The following is an 8,409-nucleotide window of genomic DNA, read 5'->3' as shown; positions in this document are numbered from 1 at the left end:
ATGATAGCCAGATGCAGCTGTCACTGTCTAGCCTCAAAGGTAAGCTGAGAAAATGTGAAGAGCCTGGGCCCACAGTGTCACTGTATCAGGCAAGAGAGATGCAGCTCCCTTGGAGGAAATGCTTCTCTGCTGAAGGCAGTAGTCAACAGTTGCCTTGTTCTTATATTACGGAAACCAGCAAACTTGACAATGGTCGAGGCAAGTGTGAACAAGCTCAAACATGTAGTACGAAAATGCTACATATAAATTACACACTTTTGTGATGTGACCAGCATCCACTGACTCTTGAATTCAAATTTACTAGAGTACAGCTGATTGAAGAACCCTTAAAGATAGCTCTTTGGGATGCACTAGCATAGGGTGAAGCAAAAAAGAGTTGATTTCATTGAATGTGATAATCCTGAAACTTCTCTGTAAATAACTCCAAGCTGAAGCATTCTGGTTTCCATAACAACTTTGTGTACTTGTTCCCTGGCAGTATTTCTAATCCTGCCACGGGGTACAGAACAATACCCACTTGCACCAGGGAGATGAATGTGTAGGCAAATGACTCTGTGGCTTTCTCTTCCCATCTCTGCATAATAGAATCTGCTGAAGAGCAACACAATATAGTTGGCATTTATTTTAGTCCTTGCTTTTATGTTACTTAGAACAACTTACTATTGTTATCTTCAATCCCCCTTAGTGTTGGTGGGAAATATTTCAAATCCCACTCAATAAGTGAATGAATAAGCTGGGCCTGATGGCATGTGCCTGTAGTCCCAACCACTTGGGAGGCTGAGGCAGTAGGATCATTTGAGGCCAGAGGTTCAGGGCTGTTGTATGCCATGATCATGCCTACAACTAGTCCTTGCACTCCAGCCTGGGCAACATAGCAAGACTCTGTCTCTAAAAAACATAAGAAATTAAAAAAAAAAAGTGAGTGAAAATATTAAGCACCATTACTCAAATTTATAGAGTCAGTATTTTATTGCAACTTTATTCTGAGACTCTTCTCCGAAATCCCCAGTATGATACACTAGGTTTAATGGTTTAATGCTATTTTGTCTGATCATTTATTCATATATATAAATCTTGTCTTCTTCCTGAAATGCCTCCTGACTAGGGCAGAATCCTCATCTTGCATTTCTTTTTATTCTTAACACCACTTAGCATAATGTGAGTTACACGATAGGTGTGCAGTAAATGTTAATCTGTTGACTGATTTTCTTCTGATTCCTAGCCTGAGTTCCAACTGTAAGAAATTTGAGAAAATGAAACGCATAGAAAGAGCAAAGAACTTCATTATAAAACTAACTCTTTTTATCTCATATTTTTCAAATATGTTGCAACATAGTAATATCTTCTTATGCTGTTGCCATTTTGATAGCATATTAATAATGTAGGATGCAGTTAATGATCTTTTCGTGCATTGCTAGCACATTGCCCATTCCCCCCCTGCAGCTGCTATGATTGTCTATTGCTAAAGCCTCATAGCTGCACAATTCTTTGCCTTCTCCAAAGAATTGCCCTTAGTAGATGGGAACTACTTTGCCAGGAAAGTTAGGCATCCGTCTTGGCTGGGCATCCCTCTTGAATGCCATGGCATCAGCCTAGCTCATAGCAACCTCAAATTCCCGAGCTCAAGCGATCCTCCTGCCTCTGCCTCCCAAGTAGCTGAGACTACAGGCATGGACCACCACGCCCGGCTATTTTTTTCTAATTTTAGTAGAGATGGGGTCTCACTCTTTCTCAGGCTAGTCTCAAACGCCTTACCTCAGGTGATCCCTACCTCAGACTTCCAGAGTGCTGGGATTCCAGGCTTGACTCACCACACCCAGCCTAGTGTTCTAATATTTTTGAGATTCTTAAAAATCACCTTGAGTGACACAGCCTTTCTAATTGTGACAGAAAATCCTGTAACCAGAAAAGAAAACATTGATAAATTCAACTACATTAAACAAATCTGCATGGCAAAATCATTTTGTATACAGCCAAGGACAAAGTGGGACAATTATTTGTAACTCATATTACAAATAAAAGGCTAATTCCCTTAATATGTAAAGAGCACTCATAAAAACTATAACATGATGCCATTTTTTACTGGGTAGTTGGAAAATCAAATGTTAATCAAATGTTAGATTACACACTCTTGCTGACTCTGTTCCAATAATACTTTTACATAGGGAGTGTGATTTGGTGCAACCCCTTATAAAGGAAAATTTGGAAATATATATTAAGATTACAAATACATGTATTCTTTTACCCAAAAATTCCATTTTTAAGGCTTTATCCTCACAAATATATATGCCTATTTTCAAAACAATGTAGATATGACATTATTCATTGCAGTTACTTGTGATAGCAAAAGATTAGAAACATAGTTCATGTCCATCAATAGGGAACTGACTAAAAAAATTATTTTTCATTCATACAATGCTATACAGCTATTAAAAAGAACAACGAAGTCTTTTCTGTACCAATATGAAAAAATCTTTAAGATATATTATTAAGTGAAAAAAGGAAGGTGCAAAACACAGTGTGTGGGTATGTTACCATTTGTGGAAAAATAGGGGGAAAGCCTATCTATAGATATATATAGATACATCATCTGTATAGTACTCAAAATTTCTGGAAATTTATTCAGGAAACTAGAAATGTTTGTGCGCCTAAGGAGAGGAAACCTGAGCATCTAAGGATTGAGGATTAGAGCAATATTTTCACTGTATTATCATTTTTAAAAACTAGACTTTCTTTTATAGAGCAGTTTTAGGTTCATAGCAGAATTGAGTAGAAAATAGAGAGTTCCCATATACTCCATGCCCCCAACACATGACATTGTCCTCCACTACAAAATCCTGAACCAGAATGGTACTTTTTTTTAAAAAAATGATGAACCTACGTTGATACATCATTATCACCCAAAGTATCAAACTATATAGTTTACATTAGGGTTCACTCTTGGTGTTGTGCATTCTATGTGTTTTGACAAATGTATAATAACATGTATCCACCATTATAATATCGTAGAGCATAGTTTCACTGCCCTAAAATTCCTCTGTGCTCTGCCTGTTTTCATCCCTTCCTCTCTTCCCCAATTTCCCAACTCTGTCGATAACCTACTGAAGGACATCTTGGTTGCTTCCAAGTTTTGGAGATTATAAATAAAAGTGGTATAAATACTCATATGCAGGTTTTTGTGTGGACAGAAGTTTTCAATTTCTTTGGGTAAGTACCAAAGATTACAGCTGCTGGATCACATTGTAAGATTATGTTTAGTTTTATAAGAAACTGCCAAACATGGCCGGGTGCAGTGGCTTACGCCTGTAATCCTAGCACTCTGGGAGGCTGAGGCAGGTGGATCACTCAAGGTCAGCAGTTTGAAACCAGCCTGAGCAAGAGAGAGACCCCATCTCTACTAAAAATAGAAAGAAATTAATTGGCCAACTAAAAATATATAGAAAAAATTAGCTGGGCATGGTGGCGCACGCCTGTAGTCCCAGCTACTCTGGAGGCTGAGGCAGAAGGACCGCTTGAGCCCAGGAGTTTGAGGTTGCTGTGAGCTAGGCTGATGCCACGGCACTCTAGCCAGGACAACAGAGTGAGACTCTGTCTCAAAAAAAAAAAAAAACAACAAAACAAAAAACCACCAAACTGTCTTCCAGAGTGTCTATACTATTTCTGTACTATTTTTCCTTCCCAACAGCAATGAATGAGAATTCCCATTTCTCCATATCCTCACCAGCATTTAGTGTTGTCAGTGTTTGTATTATCTTTTTAAAGTTTGAACCATATGAGTGCATTAAATGAAATAAAATGGGGAAAAAAAGCCCAAATCAGTCCTTCCAAGAAGCCTACTTGATCTCTCCAGGAATATTGACCTCTTACTCTATTCCCCCATTGCATCACACATTCTTTAACTATAGGGCCTTTTATACTGTATTCCCTTTATTATTAACATGGCAGTGTCAGCCTCCCCCCATTAGACTGTGAACTTCTTGGTGGAGGGACAGTGTCTTAATTACCTTTGTATCCCTGATGGCCTAGCCCAGACCCTTGTAGTGGATGAATAAACAAGCTAAATTATTATAGATTAACGTCATTAAAAGTTGCTTTGTATTATAACAATGTAATTATAAGTAGACTTGAAAAATTTCTTAGCAATCTAGGGCAGCTTGAAATGATAAGGACTAGACTTGAAAATTCTTTTTGTTGCATTTTAGGAACAGCTTGCTTTACGTCTAGAAGCCCCTTTTCAGTTTATTTTTTCTTTTTCTAGGAGTTTTTTAAAATTAATTTTATCAGCCTCCTGGAGGCCTTCTACATGTAATGGGATATGCTAGGTCTTTGGACAATTTGGTGGTGAATATGACCTGAAGGGATTTGCCATAAGTAGGGAAGATGATTGATGTCCAAAACACCTGAACCAGGAACTGTATTATAGGATAAAATGTGATAAGAGAGGCACTGAACAAAATGGATGGAAGTGAAGCCACATTTGATTTGAATGAAGATACATTGTTCATTCATTTATTCATTCAATACATATGCACTGTAGGGGTGGAAAGGCATGATATCTTTCTTCATCCATCCTAAGGTTTGCAGCCAACACTCCTTGACTGTAGCATTCCTTCCTCCCAGTCGTGTCCTATATAGTCCTGTATAGGACAGGACTCCTCTGGATCAAGGATCTTCAAGAGAGAAGACAGAGAGTGATGTTTCTAGGTCTTATGGCTTGCTTTGGAGGAGAGGAGTTCTAGTTTTTATGACCTCCTTAGGAAGAGGAATTCTGGTTTCTATGACTCCTTTGAGGTAGGAAGAGGGTGGGATACCGGAGGATAGGAGAAGGTCAGAGACTTTGCTTATGAGCCTGCTTTGGAGGCCTTCCAGTCTCCTTTAGTTCAAAGTACTCAGCATGTCAGAGTGTCATACTTTGGGGTATCATTTTCTGAGACTGACAGTACTGAGCCCTGCTATGTGCTAGGCACTGTTCTGGGCTGGATTATTGCAGTTGTTTAAACAAGACATAGAGCTTCCAGTCTAGTGCGTATGTGTGTGTGTTTGGGTCGAGAGGAAGCAAAGGATAAATAAGGAATAGGGAAGAGGGTAAATACAATTAAGTAACCAATAAATAAAGGAGCTCTGTTTAAAAAGAATGGTCAAATAGTAGGGATAAACATGGAAAAAGTAAATAAGGCAAAATAAACGTAGAAAACTAGGAAAGGAATTGCTTGCTAGGAATAATGGTAGGAAATAATTAGATTAATTGCAGGAACACAAATAAATAGGAAGATGACACATACCAAGGAGAAAGACAAAAATATAAAAAGATCTGGATAATGGTAAAAAAGAAACAGCTATACAACAATCAGTGACTAATATTTTAGCAATCCTCCTGCCTCAGCCTCAGTAGCTAGGACTACAGGTGTGCACCACCCTGCCTGGCTTCTTCTATATTTCAAAGATGGAAATCAGTTATGTGATTCTTATTTCTGGGCTTGAAGTATAGCATTCTCCCTTTTGTAGTATAACTCTTTAGTTTAGTTTCCTTTAAAAAGCTCTGAGATAATTACATGTTTAAACTGACTTTAAAATATTTTCTGGTTTATGATATATGGATACATGAAATACATGTTCTATGATATATACAGAATAACAAGTAAATTTTATGCCACATGGTAGATAGTATTGTAAAGAAATGCTGAATGATTGGTGGTCCTTTACAATACTATTTGCCTTAGAAATGTCTGTTTTAGCATTAAAATATCAATACTGATGTGTTGAGAAAGAATTGATAGCATCTGTTTTTAATACTAATTATGGTTTTGTTATCATTAACTTCAAAATTTGTCATTGGGGCCGGGCGTGGTGGCTCACACTTGTAATTCTAGCACTCTGGGAGGGCGAGGCAGGAGGATTGCTAGAGCTCAGGAATTCAAGACCAGCCTGAGCAAGAGCAAGACCCCCATCTGTACTATAAATAGAAAGAAATTAGCCAAACAACTAAAAATAGAAAAAACATTAGCCGGGCACGGTGGCCTGTGCCTGTAGTCCCAGCTACCTTGGAGGCTGAGGCAGGAGGATCTCTTGAGTTTGAGGTTGCTGTTTGAGCCAGGCTGATGCAATAGCACTCTAGCCCAGGCAAGAGAGTGAGACTCTGTCTCAAAAAAAAAAAAAAAAAAATTGTCATTGGGTTCTGTTCTTTCCATCTAAGAAAGCATAAACATGCATTTGAATCACCTGATGATCCTCTTAATATGTGGATTCTCACTGGGGATTTTTAGAGTGGAATCTGAGATTTTCAATTCTAACAAACTCCCTGGACCATACTTTGAATAGCAAGCAACTAGAAGCTATATGGAGATTTTTCAAAAAGTAATTGTAAAGAGGAAGTAATTGTAAAGAGGAAGAGGAAGTAATTGTAAAGAGGAAGTCCAAGCTCCCTCCCAACTTAATACAAGAAAAGCAGGAAAATATTGTTCTTTAAAGTACCCTTACACAATTTACAATTGCAAAGTTGTGGAAACAACCCAGGTACCCATCAATACATGAGTGGATTAATAAAATGTGGTATATGTATACCATGGAGTACTATTCAGCTTTAAGAAACAATGGTGATATAGCACCTCTTGTGTTTTCCTGGATAGAGCTGGAACCCATTCTACTAAGTGAAGTATCTCAAGAATGGAAAAACAAGCACCACGTGTCCTCACCAGCAAATTGGTATTAACGGATCAACACCTAAGTGGACATATAGGAATAACATTTATCGAGTGTCGGACAGGTAGGAGGGGGGAGGAGGGGCTGGGTATATACAAACATAATGAGTGAGATGTGCAACATTTGGGGGATGGTCATGCTTGAAGCTCTGACTCAAGGGGAGAGGGGGGCATGGGCAATATACATAACCTTAACATTTGTACCCCCATAATATGCTGAAATTAAAAAAAACCAAAAAAACCATGAAAAGATACTCAGTCTCATTCATAAAAATATAAAGAAAAATTAAAACTATATAAAAAAATAAAAGTACTCTTAAAATAGTTTCACAAAACAGTGATTTTAATCTTGCATTATTTGGTTATTACTATCTAACACACCTAGTGTCCTTAATTTGTTCATTTGAACACATGTCAAACACAATTAAAGAGTTCCTTCATGTCTTTATTTTTGGAAATGCACAAACCAGGGGCAAATGAATCTCATTAATTTGCTAAGATTGATAAGACTTAGCCATAATCAGTATGGAAGTTGGGGGAATTTCTAGACTATAGAGTTCATCACTAGATGTACAGACTCTTTTAAGGAAGTGAAATTGTACAATTGATAGCTAGAACAAACTCATGCTTGATAGAGGAAATAATAAACAGTGAACAGAAGCAAAATCTACAATTACGAAAACAAGTAGTATTGGGGAAAATAGTAGTTACAAAACACAGTTTATTTTCAACTTAATTGAAATACAACAAACAGGCTAATTGAACTACTAAGTATCATTGTGTTAGTGGGAATGTTTTATTATATATCAATACAGAACTTGTAAATTAAATTCTAACTTTAACCACTGTCCTATTTAGTAAAATCAAACACATCATGTTTAGCAGTCTTTTTCCCTTCTGCTGTTGCATGGTATTGTCTTGTCCCCTATCTAGTGTTAACGTTGTAGAGAAAACTCTTAAATTTTCATCAAAAACCCAAAGGTTAGGACAGTGCCATCTCGGATCTTATGTGTTCTCATCTTTTCTGTTCAGTGTTCCTTATTCTGTGGACTTTCTTTCTTTCCCTGAAAAGTATATTCGATCATGTAATATGCAAGAGAGTGTCGAGAAGAGGAGAGAATTGATCAAATATGAAGTGTCAGTGGCTCACAATTGAATCTCAGATATTTGCCTTCTTTCTGAATCCAAAGAAAAGGATTAATGTTGGAATTTCAGATATCATTGTAAGGGTTCCATTGGAAAAGGGTTCCATTTTTTCCAGTGGAAAAAATTAGGGGGCAGGAGCCAAGAATGCTCAAAACATATTTTGCAGGTAGTCACATGCTTGACTTACCATAGGCTAGCTCTAAATATATTTTATTTAGTTTACTGGTTTTATTGAAATGCTGCAAAAGAGGCTGCCTGTAAATGATCTCATACATTCCCATGTATTTGATGCTACTTTTATAATGAAGATCACTAAATTTATATCTCCTAAAGTAACCATTCCTCTTTATATCTAGATGCTAGGCTTGTTCCAGCCTCAGGACCTTTGAAAATGCTGTTCACTTCTACTGAGCATGCTTACTGAGCATTTATCTTCTTTTGGTAACATAATCCCAATATCTTTACTTCTGTTCTTTGGTGTATGGTCTGATGGGACAGTAAATCAAGGCACCCTGGTCAGTGGATGGGCATGTGTTACATGGTAGATCTGTGGCTCCCTCCCAGG

Source organism: Microcebus murinus, chromosome 1 (genome assembly GCF_040939455.1).
Source record: "Microcebus murinus isolate Inina chromosome 1, M.murinus_Inina_mat1.0, whole genome shotgun sequence".
Classification (NCBI taxonomy): Eukaryota; Metazoa; Chordata; class Mammalia; order Primates; family Cheirogaleidae; genus Microcebus; species Microcebus murinus.
The sequence above is the reverse complement of the archived record's forward strand: the minus strand, read 5'-3'. Positions refer to the sequence as shown.